The sequence below is a fragment of the Cygnus olor genome, chromosome 7 (assembly GCF_009769625.2).
Source record: "Cygnus olor isolate bCygOlo1 chromosome 7, bCygOlo1.pri.v2, whole genome shotgun sequence".
Taxonomy (NCBI): Eukaryota; Metazoa; Chordata; class Aves; order Anseriformes; family Anatidae; genus Cygnus; species Cygnus olor.
Window position 1 is genome coordinate 20,606,004 of NC_049175.1, and position 20,749 is coordinate 20,626,752.

A 20,749-nucleotide genomic window follows, 5' to 3' on the forward strand; every position below is an offset into this window, starting at 1 on the left:
AGCGCCGCACCGGGCAGCGACTAGGGAGGGTGGGAGGGAAGGAGGGCAGAGGGGAGGGCGGGTGGTCGGTGGCGGTGCGCTCGCCGTGCTGTGCGGCGGCGGGGCACGGGTGGCTCGTCCGCCCCGGGGGCTCCACAGGCGGCCGAGCGCCCCCGGTTACGACCGTGCCGGCGGCTCCCGCCCGGGGCAGTGCCCCAGTTTGCGTCCAATCACCGCAGCGCGTGCACCGAGCGGGGCGTAAACAAGCCCCGGGAAACCCCCCTCCGCCCCCAGCTCGCCCCTCAGCCCCGCTCCGCTCCGCTCCCCGCGCCGCCCCGCAGCCTCCCCCCGCCGCCCCCTCCGGCGAGGCGCGCTCCCGCCGCCCAACCGCCTCAACCGCCCTCCCCGCCCCCCGGCCGCCCGCCCAGCCGGCGCCGCCCGCGCCGCCGCACGCACCCCGCTGCCCGCTCCCCGCTCCCGCACCGCGCCCGCGGGTGGGTGCCGCGGCCTCCGCAGGGGGAAGGTAAGGGGCCCGCCGGGGCGCGGCTGCGGGCGGGGGGCGGCCGGCCGCCGGCCGTGACACCGCTCCCGGCGCCGCCGCTGGGGCGGGGGCCGCCGAGGAAGTTTTTCCTCGTTAATTAGCCGCTAATGAGGGAGCGGGATGCGGGCTCGGCGCTGCCCGAGGGGCCGGCGGGCGGTGACGGGCGCTCCGGGAGCGGCCGGCCGAGCCGCGGCAGCCGGGATCCCGCTGGCACGGCGGCGGGGCGGCCGGTTACATAAGGCGCCGGTGGGGAGGCGAGGGACGAGCCCGCCCTGCCTTCCCTCGGCAGGTACCGGGCCGGGCGGGGAGCTCGTCCCCATCGCCGCGCCGCCCATCCCGCCCGAGGGGGCGGCAGCTCCCGACACGTGTTGGGGGGGGGGGGGGGGGGGGGTGCCGGGCTCGGTGCTCATCGCGAATAAACGCTCCGGCAGAACAAAGTTTAAAGAACTTGATTTTTTGCTCCCCCCCTCCGCCCCATCCTTCATGTGCGCGGTTAGCGTGATGCGATGGATGGGGTGAATCATCGGTTCCGTGGAATAAAAGCAAGTGAATCATCTCGCCGCGCACACACGGCCGGCCAGGGGACAGGAGCGCGCTGGGGGCCAGGGGTTGGCCTCGGCTCCTGGGGCACAGGCGGGCCCCGACGCCCCCCGGGCTGTCTGGGGGTACTGCGAGGGCCGTGGAAGTTCTGCAGCTCTTAGCGGCTGCATTCTTGGCGGTCCGGGGGTAACCTGTTTCTGCATCGGCTTCCTACCCTTCGTTTTCTCCACGTCCTCAGAGGAAGGATGCTAATGACGAGATTTAAGTAACTGTGCCCTTCAAAGTGTTAATTTAAAATCAAATTTAAACAAAACATACAAAACAGGAATGGTACTGCACCGTGTCCGTAGCCCAAAACCTGAGACAGATCCCAGATCCTTTTAATATGGGATTTGTTTTGCTTAGTTTTGTTAAGCAAAAATAGTTAGTCTCTGCAGTAAATACATAAATACATATTTGGAAAACAAATTAAACCGGTTTGTTTAATAAACACGCTAGAGTTGTACCTAGATAGAGTTCTGCTCCCGATCCTCTTGCCTGTTGCTGTTTTAAATGGGATTAAGGCTGGGTCCTCTGTATAGTTTTTCTTTCAACTCTGACTTGATTCCAGAGTTGAGTGCCATTTTCTACTTTTTCTTGACATGTTTGTCTCTCCCTGTACAGAGGCAGGACTTTGAATTTTGTAAGATGAATACCTCTTTTCTTGGTATACCTGCCAGTGCCTAGAAATGAAGTCCCTGTTTATGATGGGGAGGTGGTGCTGTACAAATACAAGCACTCAGTTTTACAATGTAAAAGTATGTGAAGATCTTTGCGCCTCTTACTGGTAAACCATTCTGTCGCCTTTGGCATCGGGTATCCTTTATCTAGCTGCCTGTGTTATCGTACCTCTAGCCGTTCTCCAGACAGAAATGGAGAAATAAATCAGTCACGGAAAGGATTGATTCTGGTGTTTGTTTATGTATTACTTCAGCGTTCATTGTGTGGCTCTGAACGCCTCACGGTCAGAAGATTCTGAAGTTAACCAAGTTAATCCTGATTGTGGCTGAACAGTTCTCTGAACAGATCCTCTTAGGTATATTGGGTGGTAAAGCCGACAAACAGCAACAAATACCATTTCTTATGTGCATTTAAATCAATAGTCAGACAGCACCCATCCTTTCTTAGTTAATTTCCTTAAAAAGAAGATAGAAGCATACACTATGTATAGCATTATACGTGCCTACAAATAGACCTCAGTTGAAAGTAGTACAGTAAGTAACGCTGTAAGTGGACTCACCACTCTGCTTCAGCCTTTTTCCCCTGCTTTCTATGCACCCTGGGCTTGAAAGTAAAAGTGAAAAATGCTAGAGTTCACTTTTAAGCCTGCAGAATGTGCAAAATGAAGTGAGATAAAACGGATTGGTTTAAGGTTGCTTCTGCGCAGCGCCATTTTTAGGATTGATAAGCAGCTTACTGTAGGACATGCAGCACAACTTGGAGAACTGCGGAGGGCAATGCAGATAAAAGTGGAGTGTCTGAACTTTGTATGCTGGCTTTTGTTATGTTGGGATACATAAGCTTTGTTCTTAGTATGGTTAATTTGTGAATAAATATAGTCTTATGCCCTTTTGTAAATAAAAATGGGGTGATGTTATAATGTTTATTTGAAATGAATAGTACTTTGCTCAAAAAATAGGTCATGGTATCAGCTGCTTTGCAGATTCTGTGCAATGAAAGACTGGTGCCGACAGCACCTTTGCAAGTCCTTCTTCTAGCTATCTCAGCTGGAAATGGATGGTTAACATCCCAACAGAAAGAAAATAAATTAGATGCTTTCCTCTTCACAGTTTTTGCTTTAAAAACTCTTTCTAGACAGATGCAGCAGTCTCAAGCAAAGTTTTGAACTACTGGTGTGGAAAGAAATATTGGTGGTGCTGAAAAAGAATCGTTTCTTCAACTTCTTCATTGAAAACTTTGTACCAAGTATACATCAGCCTGGCAGTCATTTGGTCCCTAAATCCTCAGTTAAAATTGTTGCAGTTTTGTGTAAAGAAAAGTTAAATAAGATAGTTAATTTCTATTAATAGTCTGAAGTAGGATTCTAAAATATTAAGAAAATTTTTAAGTTAAAAAAGTTGACACTACAACAAGTTGTGTCTCTTTTTATCACTTTTGTTATTAGACTTGTAGCCAGTCTATTCTTGAATGTTGGTAAATAGTACCTTAGATATTTCCTAGAGGGATGCTTATTTCCCTGATTGCTGCGTTTTTCACGTTAACGTTTTTTCCAGTAAATGTAGTGTTATGGAAAGTACCAGCTTGACAGACTTTGAGACTGAAACCCTCAATGAGCAGAGCAGGTGCAGCGCAGGCAGCAAGCTCCACCGTGCAATGGCAAGAGTGTGCGCGGCTAGCTGCGTGTGTGCCGTTACCTTCTCTGTCTTAGTTTTGTTGTTTATAAAATAATTGTTGTTGTTTATAAAACAAAAACTGTCTGTTGCCAAATGCAGGACACTTCTGGAATGAAAGACACAGTGTTACTTGACCACTATGGTCTCAACAGCTGTCACTATTAGTTCTTACTTGTGAAGCAACTAAATTTGACAGGCTACCTAAAGCTGAAACCATTTACCCCATTATTAATAGCTGAATTCATCTTTGTCTCAGCAGCTTTCCTAACATCTGGCCAAACTGTTCATTTGCTACTGGTCATCAGTCATTTATTTTCTGTTGTGGAAGAATCTTCTTCCTTTGTTTGTCATTATTTTGTATGGTTTTAGGTTTGGATGAAATAAAATACAAAAATAGCCCGCTAATTTGCCATAATGTTAGTAAGAATCCTATTTTCACGAGAGACCTAATAAGGAAAAGAAGACTTTCTTTCTCAGAAGAGGTTAAAGATGACAGTAAAAGTTACTGGGAGGATCTTCACTTCCTTATGATACCTTTATTTTACTGACTGCTTCAGCCCTGAGAGGGAGGCTTCACTGGGCTTCAGTTTGTTGCAGTCTGTTAGGGTTCAAGAACTGCTTTTCTACACTTAATTTTCACTGGCAGTTGAGTTTGCACTAATTATTTGGTTTACAGAGTGTACATGGGCATTGGGCAGAGACTGCTGAAGAACCATGTTTTGGTGTATACATTTGTGTGTGTATGTGTATACGTATACAAACACAACTCTAATGCTGCAAATGGGGTGCCTTTTGCCCTTGTGCACAGCTTCAGTACGGGTTCTTCCACAGGGAGGAACACCACTTCGCAGTCACACCGCTTCAACTCAAACCAAATTCTTATCAAAACGAACACTTTCTACACAGTTAATCTCTAATGTAGATATATCAGGAAATAGTGTTGGGACCTAAATGGTGAAACTATTTTTTTCCTGATTCATTGGTATGATTCATTCTATGCATATTATTGATGGCAGCTTTACAAAATTATTTTTTGACAAAGATGCATTGTTTCTGGCAACTTTCTGGCAATTATCGACTTCCTTAGAAAAATCTATGGCTCTGTGCATATGGATAGCAGACAGCTGAATCAGTGAGTAAAATCTGATACCAGCAGGGAGGGTCATAGTTTGTAGTTGACGTAGAATTTCTTACATCCTTTTTCTTACTTCCATCTTCGCAACCCCACCCTGCACATTTGTTTAGCTCACCTGTTACATCTTAGTTTTTCTCCTGTGAGCTCTTGGGGAACACTTTGTCACTGGTGCTGTTTGTAACTTTTGCAGCACTTTGGTATCTTGGTTGATTTGGCTTCCAGTCTCTATGGAAATAAGTAATAAACAATAGCTTCCATCTGAGATGTTTTTGCTTAAATCTTTAGTGTGTTCCAGTGTCCTAGTCCAACTAAAAACCCAAACAACTGTTTTGCAGTTTGAATAGGACATTTGTCTGAAAACCACCACTATAAGTAAAATACAACTTTAAATAGACAACAGTATGAATGAAGGAGCATAACAAATCTAAATTCACTTTTTTTGTGACTGTTTTGAAGCTCCTCTGAGGGAGCCCATGAATGCTACCAAGAGCAAACTTAAGCTCTAGGGAAAATAAGACTTCAGTTTTGTTTTAACGTAGTTCAGCAGGAAAAATCTCACAGGAATTCTCAAATGTGATGGATATGGAAACAGTCCTAGTGATGACCTTCTGCAAGGCACAGATTGGTTGTAATTTACTTACACAATATTTTCATGGTTTCTTCTAGTCCTTCTTAAAAGATAAAAATAAAAATATGATTTGCGATGTTCCAGTGTAGCCAAAATACCTTGCGGTGCCCTGAGTAGAAGTTAGTTGAGCTGCAAGCTTGGAATCACACACTTCTTTTCATATCTGAGCCTTCCTTCACAAAGATGTGGAGTTAGAGACTGCTTGCACTGAGTATAGACAGATGAAGTTGCTGCAACTGACTGTTTCCATGAGGAACCAAGTGGTATGGTTATAAGTTGATGACAGGGAAGCAATTTATCTTCAACTTGTAATTACAAGGGTGATTTCACATTGGCCCTGTATCACAGTATAGGGAATATATGGATTTACAATGTAGGGTTACCTGGTACATTTATATTAATTTCTCTTTACAGTGGTCCTTGAAAGTGTTACTGTTCATAGATTACTTTTTTAGAACTAGTGTAATTGTTGTGTAGCAGTTTGTCAGTACTAATGGATTCCATTTCACCAGCCAAACAAAAAAATAACCAACTGAGTTTGCAACAGCTGTGAACTGGTAGATACATGGTCATAGAGATGAATTTATGACTTTTTATGAGACAGTGCAGAAGTAGAATATACAAGATTTTTCTTTAGAACTATAAAATGGAACATTTTAATATGCACTAACATTTGCATTTCTTTAAGTTTATATCATCATATAAGGAATCAATGTATTTTAGTATGCACTCATATGGATAGTGTGAATGTATGAGAGCACACTTGGATTAATTCTTATTTTCATCTGCCTACAGACATTTCATTTTTGCTTTCATTCATTTAAACGTGGGGTTTATTCATGGAAGTAAGAGCTCTTTTATCGTGTTTTGTAGCTTTCACTGAGCGTCCTAACACATGAAAAAGCTGCTGTTGTGGAGCAGTCTCAATTTTTACTCTTGGCTTTCTCCTAATCACTACATTTTTCACACTTTGTGAATTTGTGATGCAGAAAGGAAGTACCTGAAGATTTAAAGTATTTGTAAGGTCATAATTTCTGTTTTAGCTTTGTCAGTATGGTGATAGCACTTACTGGCCTTGATCAATAGCAAGGTTTGAGTACTCAAAGAAGCTCTCCAAATATTAACATTAAGTCTCCTTAGCAGTTGCTGGCATAGTAATACAATGTAATACTGATGACATGACCTATAAAAAGCTATTAATTTCGTGATTTTATGAAGCTCTATGTAAAGCTCTGTGTAGAGGCACTGGAGTTCCTTTCAATAGCAGGAGACTTCCCATTGTGCTTCCTAGTTCTGGTTCTTCTTTTTAACGATACTGGTAAAATACCATCACCTGATTAATTTACTTTGGATTTGAAGGGTTGTTTGTTAGGTTCTTACAGTAGGTGTTCAGAGCCCCTCAGAGAAATCAACACTTTACTTTGGGATGTAAAATGTGTCAGGATTATCTATTTATTTAAGTTTCTTAAATACAATTTTTCAGATGACTTTTTGCATTGTGTTGTATCTATTAGAATCTTTGTGTACTACCAAAGCATGTTACAATAATAGAATCCAAACATTAAATACTCTGAAGACAGATTTCAGTGCTAGTTACCACTTATCAGATCTGACAGATAAATTCTCTCTGCCACAGAAAAAGTAGTTGATCTTGAGATAAAAGAAAAAAAAGTCTTGAGGTCTTGAGTCATTTTTAGAGAAGCCATCACCACTAATTAAAGGAAGTGCAATTATATTTATCTCTTCCCTCAAGAAGAAGAATAGAATATATAAGAAACTAATTTGTTAATTAATAAATTAATTTTATACTGAAAACACAGTTCTTTTTTTCAGATGGAAGATCATCTCTTAAATAGCCGATGTGTGGATTGAATGAAGTTAAAGATGTTTCTTTCTTTCATGGTTTTATAAAATCATTATTTACTTTTCTGAAGAATCATGAGTAGTAGCTGCAGAGACAAAAGATCCTTTGTATGTGATAAGTGATATTTTGGCTAAGTGCTCTTGGTTGATTCTGGCTGTAGAATTTCCCTGCTTACAAAGTGATTTTGAAGGGCTGCTTAATCAAACCAATATTTTTCGGCTTTCTATCATAACACTTTTGATATATTGCAGATAAAGTAAATTTTCATGCTTTCATTCCACATACTTAGCAAAATTTGCAACTGTTTTGTGCGGACAGTAATCACAGAATGCAAATGGATTTGTTTTAAATAAAGCACTCAGTGACAGTTGGTGCCTCACACAGGCAGGTGTTTAAAGTCTACTATTGATATGTAACTTCTTTGTATTCACTGCTGAAAATCTGGAAGATAAATGTGTTTGGGATTGGTCTACAATTCAAAATTTCCATTATTGCAGAGGAGCTTTTCTGGTGAATTCAGTGTGAAGCTGGAGGAAACCAGTGACAAACTTATAATAGAGGAGCTTTTCTGTAACACCTGGCTTCTCAAGTTATAATAGCTCTTGCTAGATCAACTAATACAATAGGGAAACACAAATGACTGGGCATACAAGCCCTTTGGGTCTGAAACAACAGCAGCAGACTTTGAACTAATGGTGCAGTTTCAGATGTCTGCTGTCACTGCTACTGAAAGAGGGAAATGCTATCTCGGACATTGAGCCCTGGCAGTCATTGAACCCTCAGACTGATCAAGTTTAACTTACCTAGCAAGAAACTAATACAAATGAACTTACAGATGGATCCCTTTTTTGGTATAACTGTCCAACAGATCAGCTCCGCTATTCAGGTAATTGCAGATTTAGGACAAGTTGGAAATAGTTGCTTTGAGTTTATTGTAATTATGCCAATCAAACAGACAATTTGAAGGAAAAGTATGGTTATCGCCTATAAAACAAAGGGAAGTAGGGGGAGAAATCATGAGGTAGTTCTCCATCATGGACAGAAAGAATGTAGAGGTTGTTACTATAAGAACACAGAAGGCTCTAGCTGGAGGCGAAATATGGGAAAAGTGTCATCGTGCTCTGTGGGCAGTATCTCCACTGAGTCTGTAATTGTTGCTATCTGGAAGGTCTGTGAGTCCTAGTTTCCAGGTTTGACTTGGTGTGATGAGATCTGAGAAGTGAGAGGTGGAATTTTCTGATGAAAAATATTCTCACTGAATTCATTCCGGCATCTGGGGTTCTTGGTAATGTGTGTGTATTTACATTGGTGGAAGAACTGCATAAATAGAGCAGTATATATTGTGAAAGCAGTTCTTCCATATTTCACTAAGGTAATCTCTGGGCTTCCTTTCTTGGATGCTTGGATACTTACTAAATTGCTGCACTGGAAATGGGTTTGGGTCAGAGGGACGTGAACTGCTGGAGCAAGTTAGGTGATCTCTGAGTCTGGACCCCTAGGTGCAGACAGACTCCGCACCTCCGACTTCTTCCCTGGTGGCGGAGAACCCTCCCCACCACCCCCATCTACCTGTCCTATACGGGGGCTCTCAGGCACCTCTGGCATATAAAGAATACTTGCGAAGACCTAGCCCAGAATTGCTGAAACCATACCAATTTAACAGCAGAATTTCTGTATTTTGGGTACGGCAGGGTGTTAGGTGGAAAAATGAGAGAGTTCTAATGTAACTATTTTAAGGCTGAAGGACTAAAATATTAGGACGTTTCATAGTTTAGGCTATTAGTGTGACCATAATTCATCCATTATAATACTCATAAATTCTGTTCTTTAAAGGATTTCTCCACAGCATCTTAGCACAGGTGTAAAGTGTGTGAGGAATGAATAATTACAGTTTGAAAGATTGGTTTTACCTAAAGGTTGTCTGTTTAGACAAAGGAGTGTAACAGACAAATTGGGTTCAGGGAGAGGTGCTAGTCATGCAGGTATATGTTTCTGTAAAGAACTTGGGTGTGCTGTTTGGAGGTACAAAGGTACTATTTTATTCCTTCAACTACCTGTGCGTTAGGGCACATCCATGTGATTTTAAGCAGCTGTAAGCTCCTGCTGTCTGAGCTTGAAGCCACGGGGCAGCTACCTGCCGGCGGTCAGCACGGTGCCCAGGCCGAGTGAGTGCCCGTGCGGTGGCTCAGTGCCATGGTAACGCCCGCACAGGCCTTCCCTCAGCTTACCGCACCACACGGCCTTGTCCAGCTGCCAGGGGAGCCAGCTTTCAGGCTTCCTTGTCAATAAAACAAACGAGATTCATGCACAGTACTTTATCAGGAGAAACTAACCGTTGCTTCTAAAGCTGTGACAGGGATCTCATGGATGAGTTCTGAACGTGGTATTTGTGGGAAGAGACAGGCAGATTGGAGGAAAGAACTAATAATGTAACCGTGTGATAAAAATCCACGATGCTGAAAGCTGGACGATGCAGGGCCTTCCTGTTGTCCCTCAAGAAGTGGGATGGACTTGCTTACTGGAGTGGCTGAGACTTGCCTTGTTCACAGAGATAAGCGTAAACATTCCTTGCAGGTGACAGGTGGCAGTTGATTCCTGTGCTTTCCTACCATTAAGAAAAGCATAAACATTGCTGAGCATCCTGAACAGAGGAATGTCTCAGGAGCCTGTGCTGCAGGAGCATTTGGTAATTCAAGCTAGGTCAGACTGCTTAGTGCAGTACTGCTCTAAAAGTGAGTGATAAAATATTGGCATTAATGATTGCGAGTATTCAAATATTTGACAGGAGTGTTACAGGAACTGTTAAATTGCTTCCCGTGTTAGTTTACCTGCTAAACTATAGTAACTTTTCTTTTAATCACTCACTTCTATTTATGTTGTGGGCTGCACAGGTTTTAAGTAGTGGCTAAAAAGCCTGATACTCCATCATTGCTCATTTTATGATGTTAACATGAGCAACACTCACTTGGAAGTCACCAGCTCTGCATGCATCATTCCCTGGAGCTATACCAAATACACGGATGCAGTGATTCCTTACAAGCTATATAGCTGAATAGTGCAAGGAAATCCAACTGCTGAATGCACAGTTGCTGTTCTTTTTCTACCATGTACCAAAATTAATCAGTCTAGTATAGCCAGAAACAGAGCAGAGCAGGAGCCCAAAGACGTTTTTGAGTGCTACTAATGTAGAGAGAAATCTCTGTTACAGAATAGTTGCTTTAGCAGCTTGTGCTTTCCTCTGGACCATGCACAGATGCAGGAGGAGATGGTTAGGCTGTTCTCCTTCTCTAGGAGAAAGGCAGTAGATCAGATCTTTGCAGAATACCAATTTGAAGTACCTTCATAGTTAGGAGGTCCCTGCAGGAATGAACTGCATTGCAATGAGTACTTTGTAATTGTTTGCGCCAGAGGCCACTGGGCTTAATGACTAAGAGTCTTTTTCAAAGGTATTTTCCTGTAAGCAAGTAAATGATAAATATTTTAAATCTGGGGAGCTGGAATTGCTGTCTGTGTAAATGTATGTTTACCATCTTTTGCTTTTTTAAGTTTTAAACTTGCGCTTTTCTTTGTAAGACTTCTATTTCTGAGTTAGCATATTCAAGGTTTTATTTTTTATTTCTTTTTCTTTTTTTTTTTAATGTACCTGCTTGTCTCACAAATGCAAGGAACCAACCAAAACTCCAGGTAGAAGATACATTTCAGAATAAGAAGAAACTTGAGTAAACTAAAGTCACAGAAGGGTTGTGGAGCAGAATCTAGAGTACAAGTTCTGGTATGAAATTCTAAATATTTTCCTTGGAATTCAGGTCCCTGCTCTGAAAGGCAGACCTCACTGAATATGGAGTATAGCATGTAACATAGTTCCACTGAGTCTGTGCTGGCCAGGCAATGATTACTTCTTACTAGAAAAACTAAGTTTAAATGGGTTTAGACTAGCATAGTTCCTACTCTTCTGTATACGGTATCCACATCCTATTTCATGCTTTAACTAAAGGTTGAAGCATCTTATAGGTAAGAACAATTTTACGTATGAAAATTGTCTACAAAGATGGAACAACTTTCTAGTACTAGATTCTTTTTGCCACTTGCATGATTTTTTTTGGACAGATGAGACATTTTCAAGAATAGTATATCTAGTGTAATTTGTCAGTAATTTATAAGGGTATAACACGGTCCCCTGTAACGCTTGGATGTTGAAAATTTAAATGACCTTTTATCTTCCTTTATGGTGTGCAGTATTCAAAAAGCATATGGAAAGTAAAGCAACATATACCCCTGTAGCCCAGCAAAAGATAGCCTTTGGATACAAGGGAGAGCTATGTGTTGCATTTGCATAACATGTTGGTCTCAGTGTAGGTTAGATAAGTGCTCAGCATTATGGTTTTCTGTAAAAATACTGTTCCCCATTTGTTCTGTATTAAACCCTTCTCCATTTATATTTTTATGCTCATTGAAAATAAACATATAAAAGATGTGTTGTTTTAACAACTGATAAAAGCAAACTAGCTAGGGTGCGGAATGGTCCAAGCTTTCCATAAGAGTTCTTTCTGAAAGAAGAGAGACAGACTTGAGCGAATGTCTCTTATTTATTTTGCAAATAATCATAGAATGGTTTGGGTTGGAAGTAAGTAGAAGTAATAGATGCTTGGGAATCCTAAGAAGTCAGGATTCCTATCTTTCAGGCTTTAGTACAAGGAACAGCATTGCCTCCAGGTGTAATCTTTAATTCCCTATAAGAGATGGTTAGCTTGCAACAAGAAGTGGATTACACTTGCTCTGCAGTACACTTCAGTTACTGTCAACATACCCTTGTTCTACCCAGAAACTGGAAAGTTAGAGCAGTGCTTGCAGTCTTGTTACTTAGTGAAGAAGATAGCTTTCTGCCTACCTGCTTATCTTCATGTACAAGCACTTGTTAGGAAATCATTGGCTTTGGTGAGGCATACAGATGTGATTTAGTGGTTTGCGCAATTCATGTCCAAACTGAGTATTCTGAATTCAACCTTCCAGAGGGGTTTTTTCTTTGCTTTTTTTTGTTTGTTTGTTTGTTTTTGTTTTTGTTTTTAAACTAAAAAGGACAATGTGCATAGTATTTCGAGTGTGTGACACAGTAACGCAGTGTTTATTTCAAGAGTCAAAAGCCACAGATTCCAGTCCCCCAAGAAGTCAGTCAACAATGGAGAGAATTGCTTGTGACAATTTCTAATTTATGGCCCTTAAATTTTGATTTCTATTTTATATATATATTTTCTGTATAAAAGCCTACTGCTATGTTTGGGGATTTTTCTTGCCTTTGATGTACTACAGCCTTCTGGTGCTAGGTGTGAGGACATTAGGAATATCCGGTAATGTAAACGGAGCTTTATGATTGATGCAGTAAACAAATGTTCTGCCTTGGGTTTTGTTTCATCTTTAGTACGTGGTGTTTGTAAATGGTATATTCATCTTGCTGAGGATCACCACAGTACTAATTACATCACGTGTGTCCTACACCAGATCTTGGGTTTTATGTTGCTATATAATGTCAAATATGAAATTGGTTAACAAGCAACTTACAATGAAATTATAAACAAGAAGAAATTCAAAGTATTTTTCTGGAAAGCAAAGGTGTAAATAAATGATGGTAGTCATTTTTAGGTTAAAAAACTCTGTAAACAGCTGTCTTATTCTCAAGACATGTTTTTCAAAAAAAGCTACAATTATCTGATGCAGGAATTCAAACACTGCATCTTCCGTTAATATTTAAAATGACAGAGGTAATGATGAAACAGTATTAAACATTTTAAAGATTATTGTGAACCTGTGGCTGAATTCTTTTGAACATATTTTAAGCAGTTTGTCCCACTGAAGTTACTCAAGACTTGAATTAATTAAAAAAAATAAGGACTTAGGTTTGTCTTGGACACACATTTGTACTTAGATCAGTAAGTGTTCTACTTCATTCCTTTTTCTGTAGAAAACAAACTGTGTATGTAGTGTGCATTGCATGATAACTGGAAAAGTATTTTATGCTCAACTTTTTCAAAATAGATTGTTTATTTTCTTGTGCAGGAGTCTCTTAGATGTTTTGCCTAAATGGCTTATGTTTCCACCTACTTGTGTCTAACATAATGTATTCCTATCATACAGAAATGAGATCTGAAGGATCATATTTGGCAGTTGTCTCTAGTGAAACTGATTTTTTTGCTGGAATCTCCTAAGAGTTTTACAGGTTTACTAACAGTGCTGTTTTGGGAATAGAGCAAAAAGGTGCCTGTTATTTTTGTTGACGTAGAAGCTGTAGATGTAAGCAGTCTAGCATTCCTCATGTGAGCAGTTTCCATAACAGTCTTTGAATCTTGCATGAAAACCTTATTCTTTCCTCATCTCTGCTCACGTCATTAGTGAAATGAATCACTGACTCCATCGTGAAGTAAAGAGTTCATGTGGATGCTTATAAAGTACTGAAATATTGAAGAAGACAGAGTAGGAGGTATTTACAATATGTAACCATCCCATTCTTGGAGGGTGCAAGGCAGGAACTAGAAAAAAGAATGGAAATGTGGTGTTTTATATGAATATTTTCTGCATGTGCAGTGGTCATCACAACCTAACCATACACTCAAAATAACGTGACATTCAGGGGATTAAAATGCAATCTTTTTGGCTTCAAGATCAAGAGGTTTAATAGAGCCGTAGACCAGAGGATCACTGCAGTTCTTAGTAGTGTCCACATGCTTCCAGCACATTTTTATTAGATCATGTAGTGTTGGAATTTTCTCACTTTGGCATTCTTATAGTAGTTAGAAGGAGTGATGCTTCGTCTGCCCAGAGTTATCAATGCACTGTGGACACTGGTGGTATCCTTTACTTGACATCTTCCCTCCTAATTGTTGAGAGATTGTGATACTTGTGCATGTGTGGCGTAAGATCAGGCCAACTCCAGTTTACAAGTATACTCCTAACCATACTGCATAGAGTGCAACGATGAAGATGTTATGTTTAAGCCTAGCTGCAGAGTATAATAAGTGTGTATGCTTGAATCTGTAATAGCATTCTTCTATTTGGCACCAAAAGTATTTTCAGTTAATTACATATATAAAGTGAGACAGTATTTCTGCTTCAGCTATTATTTATTTTAACTGCTGCTTTGGAAATGAGCCTAACTGTGCATTTTTATTTCCTTTTTAATAATGAATGTGTAGCTGTAAAGCAGTCTGTCAGTACTTGATGTGTATTACCCAACAACTTCTTCATCACAGCAGTGGTAAAAGTACATTTAATTACATCATAGAGACATAAGAGTAACTTGTTTCAGGAAGTCATGGAGGCACTGTGTGGGATTAGGCTGTGTAAATAGCAATATTCACATTCATGAGATGTTTGTTAATAAGAATAAAAAGATGAGTTGATGGGTCTGATTCTTTGTCATCTTAAGTGGTCATTACTCTTGCTTAAAACTGAATGCAAAAATGCAATCAAAGCACAATGTTCTGTTTCATTTCCATTTTGCAAGTGTATAAAATTATATATATGAATGCACAAACTGGATAAGGTACTGGATAAGGTATGAAATTCCCAGCTTTTTATCTTCAACTATTTTACCTTGTAAAAAATTACGTACTTGTCTCCACATACTGAAAAAAAAATTAAAAAAATTGAGACAGCTTTTAATTCCTTAGTGGTACTGTTCTAAAAGTAACAGCAGATATCTTGATTATTTTCAGGATTTAGTAGTATCAATAGCAATATGAGGCAATGTGTAGGTTTAGTGTTCAATATGACTCTTTTATGCAAAATAAAATTTCTCACCTCAGAGATCAGGTGCCTGGTTTAAATCCATGTCAAATGAACGTTCAGAAGAAGAATGGTGTTGTGATTAACACATTGTATTGGAATTTGAGAGTTGGAAGTTTAATTCCTAGGCAGTCATGTCTGACTGTGTGGCTGACATCAGAAATTTCTTAGGAAACCACAGAAGTATTTTGCTCTTTGTGTAAAACAGGCTCAAAAAGGCATCCTTTTCTTCATACAGTCTAAATTGCAGGCTCCTTAGAACAGACAGACTCAAAGCATAAGTTTCCACTGCAACTGAAGGAATATTTGCTGAATGGATATATTGGTACCACGTGTAATTGAGACAGGTTTGTTAAATTGCATTAAAAATAGCGTCAGGTATTACAGTGAATGGTGCCCAGCTTGTTCTGGATCCTTGTGTGAGTAGGTTGTGCTCATGGATGTTCCTTGTGTTCACTTCCATAGTTACTGGAGCTAGATAGATCAACAAGTAGATCTGCTTTTTCCTTCCCAACATTTGTTTTATTTCGATCAGCTTTTTTATAAGGACTATGTACTTTTACTGGTACGCACTGTTCTAGGGAGCTTATTCTAATGGTAAATCTGCCCTTAAATTGTTTAGCATATTCAGTGGGTGTTTAATAATTTAAAGTTTCTAGACATATCATGGACCTCATCTACTTTTTTTCTTCCTCATCAGGTGGTCTGTAGCAGACACTCACCACCTACAAGTATTTGGGGAGTGCAAAAAAAAAGTTTTTGCTCCACTTTAGCTTAGAAGGTAGGCACGCAAAGAGGTCGGCGGGGCTGTGAATTGCAATAAGCCTGCTATTGGCAGCAGGGCTGTTCCTAGTTACTTGTTTTCTGATGTTACTTCTCAGGGAACAGCTGATACTTCCAAATGCTTTTAAGTGTCTCTGGTCCTGGATTGCATTAAGTAGCCTATAATGAGTACATGACTATTGCTGAACTGATACCATTGGTAAGCTTGTTTACAAATACACTGATAGAGCATTCCTGCCTTTAACAAATGTACAGATTTCTTTACGTTTGGAGTCTGGGATAAACTCTACTGTGTTTAGAATGATTGATTTCTGAGCTCATTGCCACATCCATTATTGGATATTTTACTGTAAATTAATTAGTTGGTACTTTTAGCCTCAACTGTGTTTTAACATAATTTTTATCTGCAAATTGTTTTAAGTGTTTGTCAAGATGAACAGGACACAGACAGCTACATTTTGTGTGTTGAATACTAATACCTTGGTTTTGCCCTTGATGATCGTCATCAAGGTATAGGTTCTTCTGAAGTAAAATTCTCCTGTACCATCTGCAAATGTCAGTTTATTATTGAATATTTTCAGAATGAATTGCCTGGTAAAATGATGTCCTGACAGCTCAATGTAAAACATAACAAGAAGCATCTACATGTAGATGTAGACATAGATGTTCTGTTCATTAATTGTGGAAGTCAGGAATGCCTGCAGTTTTTATTTTAGGGGCATTAGGAGAGTTCTATATTCAGAATTTTGTTTTAACCAAATATTTGAAAATTCTACCCCAAAAATAAGTATTTTCATAACCTCAGAGGTGGAATAAGCTTCAGAATCTATGGTGGCTGCACAGAAACACATACTTATCTGTAAGCATAAATTGTTCTGCAATCTCAAGGCCAGAATAGCTCGCAGAATCACAGACAGCTTGGAGGGACCTCAGGAATATGTCTGGCCCTTCCCCTCTGTTCAAAGCAGGGACAGCTGCACCTGGTTCCTCAGGGCCTTGTCAGTCATGTTTTGAAAATCTCCAAGGGTGGAGACTCCACAGCCTCAGTGGGCAAATGATTCCAGTGTTTGTCCACCCTCACAGTGGGGGAAAAAAAAAAAAAGGTTTAGGTTTAAGTGGGATCTCCCATGTTTCAGTTTGTGCCCACTTCCTCCTGTTCTGTCACTGGACAATACTGAGAAGTCTCTTGCTCCGTCTTATTTACTTCTCCCCTCATTTATACACATCGATGAGATTCCCCCTGAGCAAGGCTAACCAATCTCAGTTCTCTCAGCCCCTCCTCATATGACAGAAGGGGATCCAATCCCTTAATCATGTCACCGGCTCTTCAGGCACTTTGTAGGATGAAAGCCATAAACAGAGGGAGAACAATGTGGTGGAATAGCAGTTACCTTTCACTCCTTACTGTCAATATTTGTGTCCTGTCTGGTTATTGTTACCAAGTTTTGTGGCTTTGCAGAAGAGACACTTGCGAAAGAAGTAGGTGGGACCTTCATCATTTTCTGCCTGTACAATATAAACTACTTACAGTATTCTTGTAAGTGGTCACAAGTTTATTATTCTTCGGGCACTAAATAGCATTTAAATTGGGTCCTGTTTCCATCAGTGCCAGTGGTTTGAACAGTAGTGTCATTGAGAGGTCATGTAGGGATGCTTATTCTAAAATTTAATAATGTTGCCCTTGTTGTCAAGTAAAAACGGTGTTTCCAAAAGTTTGGACAGGTGGTTCTAGACTCAACAAACTATGGAGCTGCTGATTTCTTTCATTAAAATAAGTGACCATGTGTAATTTATCTAGTGCAAAACAATACACTTTCAATTTATCTTCTTTATAACGCTCTTTGTCATTAAACTTCCCATTAATTGTACCCAAAATTGTAGTCTTCGGAAATCTTACTGAGTCTCTTTGTACTAAAATTCATTAGTTTATCCTATTTATTAGGTAGTGGTTTTGATACTTCACCTTGAGGGTTTTCAACTGTTCTTGCCTTTATTTATTATTCACTGATATTAAAAATGGGGTGGGGGCGAGGAGGAATTGTTTCTCTTGTACAAATGAGGAGAGCAACAGGTGCAATGAATAAATTTGTAGAACAGATTTAAAACATACTGGATAAAAGTGTAAATTGGCTGTCTCTGTTTGAAGGTACCTCTTTTTGATGTATTTTGTAACAATGATTTCTCTCACAATTTTGGTAAGTTGCTGCTTAGTAGAAGGCATACCCCAACCATACATATTTTAGTTCCTGACTGATGGAGGGCTGTGATGGCAGTAGCATTTCTGACAAGTTTAAAAGACACAAGGATAAAACACGAGACAGCATTCCAGATTTCTCAGCAGGAAAATGTAAATCTCCTTAGTATTATTCCTACTGAGCTGTGGCAACTAAGGTCTTGTATTTAAATGGGAATTATTAAATAGACAGCATGATGATGATAGGAGCAGGATATGTGTTATATGTATCAACAAGTTCTCATAAGCCTGCTACCTTGTCAAAAATTCATATTCCCATCTATGTATTCGTGATAAAGGCAGATCATTTTAAGAGTATTATGTGTTTTCTTCATAAAAGCCCACCAAGGATATTAGATTAGGAGTGAGATTTGCTATGCAAATAGAAAGGTGAAAACTTCTAGCTTTAGGCCTACAGAATCTAAACTTACCACAGCGCTGAACAGTCACATCTAAAAAACTGAGCAAAGTGTAAACAGGTTGTAGTAACTTAGAAGGGTCAGATATTGTATGATATCGTCAGCATAGTTTATACGAAATATAGATATAGTTCTCTTGCTATTTAAGTATAGATACTTCTGCAGGAGAATGCAGTGAGGCTTTTTGCATGCATAATGCTAAATAACGGCTTTTTGAAGAGGAGATGAGAATCTCTCTTTCTAAATATAAATCAACAATCTTAGTAGAACGATCCAGTCTGAGCATTTGTCAGACTTCATCAATAAGTGTCATTAGATATTCATGAACCAAAACAGACATTATTGTATTTTATTCAAACGAATGTATCTCTAGGAGGGCCTTGCCTCTGCTAGTGTGCTTATAAGCACAGATTTATTTATTTTTGACTCAAAAGCATGTAATTTCCTGAAGTACTACCTGCATTTGTTACTGTAATTTTCTTCCTACAGAAGTAGTTCATGATCCTGTCTAGCTGATGAGATCGGACAAGTTAGTAATTGGAGAATGAACTCCTGCAGACAGTACAGCTTTTTGAAAGCAACATTATGTATACTCTTTGTATTCTGGGAGGGACTCAGTCTTGCTCTGTCCAGAGCCTAAAAAGAGAGTCCAAAACTGTCACAGCCTGCTCAGCCAAAAGCCACGTGGTCTCGTTAGCACCACGCTGAGCCCAGACTTCTCAGCATCACAGAGAGGCAGCTAAAGATGCAGGGGTAGTAAACATAGGCTCCAGCTCCAGGTTGATTTTGTGCTCAGTCTGTTCAAATGCACATCAACCCAGAATATGCTGTTTAAATGTAGGCAGAGTCTGAAGGCCATGATTTTGTAATCATAGAATAAAGTAATAAAAAATTGCATATCTCAGAATTGTTTTATAAATAATTTCTTTCAAAAACTCAGGTGATGATAATGTCAAACACTGCTTATGCAAACTTTTATGATTTATTGCAGTCATGGGAATAAAGTTGGGAAACTAGCACTGTCAACTTCCTAAGCTAATATGACTTCAGAACTGGCATATGGTGCCAAGTTAGGGGCTGAGGAGCGATTGTTCACTTGAGAATAGCTTCTGGCTAGAATCCTGAGCTTGTCTCACCCTAAAACTGGTACATTATTCAAATGAAGATTCAATTAAAAGTATCAGTTTTGCTTAATCCTTTGCCATCAGTATATTGGATACAAATTATTAATATTTCACGACAATGCTTTCAGTAAAATGTTATCTGGAGTGATTCTCATTTTTTAATGCTTTTACAAATATCCAAAATAAATGAAGAGTTTCTATTTTTGCTTAAGCTTAGGGAAATGCAGAGATAATGCCTTTAGCTAACTCAGTAGGCCAACTTAAGGTGTGACTGTAGCCATATGATCAGATGGACTGGATCACATGGAAAATGCTGCTGCACAGTGTTTGGCTCAATATATAAGCTAAACTACTGTTAAAAAACACCATATGAGGATGTGAAGCTAAGATTCAAGTATCTTGGTCGGCCCCCTATTTTCTCCTAATTTATCCAGAAAAAGCACTCTCTATTTCAGGAAATTAAAAATGAAATTCACAAGTATCTATATTAGGTTTCCTCAAGTTAAGTCTACTGTTTTAATTGGCAAACAAAATAATGATACCCATGAACAAGAGAGTCTTCCCATGTAGTGGAAATGAAATGGAGTCCATCCAACATTGTGTTATTAAGTTAAAGGTTTTATTCTTGAGAGGCCTGGAAATAGAACTCCTGTTGAAAATCAGTTGAAGTAGGGTACTTAACTTACTTAACAAACCCTAAGACATTTTAAATATCATTAATTTGTCTTGTGAAAGATGAGGAAATTTTGTTGCTACTTCTCTATTTGCTTTTGAGCCTCTTTGTTTGCTAGTTCTGCCGTAATAACTAGCATGAGTAGCTTTCTTGAGGGTTGCTTTTGCTGAGCTTATTGGAGTTTTAAATTTGTTTTGACTTAAGATCTAGTAGCAAGTCTTGTTTTTAATTTGCAGTGCAAGTTGATTGCATAATTGTGAAGCTGTTTGACATGTGTGATACAATTTGATTTGCATTCCTGCCAGCTTTCAACTGTAAGAAACAAAATCTGTTAGTAACAATTTTAGCAGGAGCCATTGGAGGGTTCTTACAGTTTGTTTTCCATCTCCCAGAGACTGAAAGATGACACTCTTTTAAAGCTATTTGAACACTTCATATTATTGTTTAGTTGAGCTGTGTGATATGTTGATGTGACTGGCTTTGATATTTTCAGGGAAAAAATACTGCAAACAATATAGTATATGTATAGATAGTAAACATGCAGTATAGCATGGAAGAAACATGATGCTGATGGAAACAAGGATTAAAAAAAGTTACTGAAATATAGCAAGTCCTGTGGAAAAGCATAGATTTTGCTGAGAACTGATTAGAAGATCTGGAA

General features: G+C 39.8%; 1 protein-coding gene across 3 annotated transcripts in view; it reads left to right on the forward strand.

Moving 5' to 3' along the window:
• Positions 1-395: 395 nt before the first annotated feature.
• Positions 396-20,749, forward strand: part of PCGF5 (polycomb group ring finger 5) — a 61,293-nt gene continuing 40,939 nt past the window's right edge. For 2 of the 3 annotated variants that reach the window (XM_040563565.1, XM_040563569.1), the window contains exon 1: positions 396-502. The gene's annotated coding sequence lies outside the window, so the exon portion shown is untranslated. Of the gene's footprint in view, positions 503-15,556; positions 15,638-20,749 lie in introns of those variants that run through there. The other variant, XM_040563567.1, reaches the window with a different exon arrangement.